The following is a 1140-nucleotide window of genomic DNA, read 5'->3' as shown; positions in this document are numbered from 1 at the left end:
TATCTAAATACGTGCTCATTCTTGTAAACTTGTCCTGTAAGTGATTAGACATATACTATATATCTAAATACGTGCTCATTCTTGTAAACTTGTCCTGTAAGTGATTAGACATATACTATATATCTAAATCGTGCTCATTTTGTAAACTTGTCCAGTAAGTGATTAGACATATACTATAACAGTATATATACTATATACATATAGTATAACATATATATATTATATATCTAAAAATATTAATTAATTCTGGGGAGTAATAAGGCTTTGTGTAAAATTTTGAATGATGAAATAAAAACCCGTAGATATATATTCAGTTAAATTAATGCATTATTTTTGTTTTTATTGTGATTTGATACTTAATGTGACGTACTATAGAGCTCATACAAGATAAAGTTTCTCTGTCGAGCTCAGCATTTCCCAACTTGTTCGACATTAGGGACCAGCCTCAATTTTCGCAGACCACTAAAATGCAAGTACAACGAATAACCATTACGAAGTACATGTGAATATTATATCAACTTTTGTTTTCGTGAAATTCCACGAAGGGGAAAGGTGGTTGTGATGGCTCAGCGTAAGTCCATAGAACGGTGGTTGAGAGACACTGGTCTATCTGAACACTGTCAATCGTATAGTATGACTCAGAAAAATACTGATACGACACTCTCAGGTATACGTATCTCCCGATATAGTACTGGTCTCACACTGTCAGGTATACGTTATGTCTCAGGATAGTACTGTCTGACACTGTTAGTCATACATTAAGTCTCAGGCTAGTAGTGGTCTGACACTGTCATACATACGTTGTGTCTCAGGATAGTAGTGGTCTGACACTTTTAAGCGTACGTTGTGTCTCAGGATAGTATTGGTCTGGCACTGTCAGACATACGTTGAGTCTCAGGATAGTATTGGTCTGGCACTGTCAGACATACGTTGTGTCTCAGGATAGTATTGGTCTGGCACTGTCAGACATACGTTGTGTCTCAGGATAGTATTGGTCTGGCACTGTCAGACATACGTTATGTCTCAGGATAGTGTGGTCTGGCACTGTAAGACATACGTTATGTCTCAGGATAGTATGGTCTGGCAGTGTCAGACATACGTTATGTCTCAGGATAGTATGGTCTGGCAGTGTCAAACATA

Source organism: Limulus polyphemus, unplaced genomic scaffold (genome assembly GCF_000517525.1).
Source record: "Limulus polyphemus unplaced genomic scaffold, Limulus_polyphemus-2.1.2 Scaffold3882, whole genome shotgun sequence".
Taxonomy (NCBI): domain Eukaryota; kingdom Metazoa; phylum Arthropoda; class Merostomata; order Xiphosura; family Limulidae; genus Limulus; species Limulus polyphemus.
Note: the sequence above shows the minus strand (reverse complement) of the source record.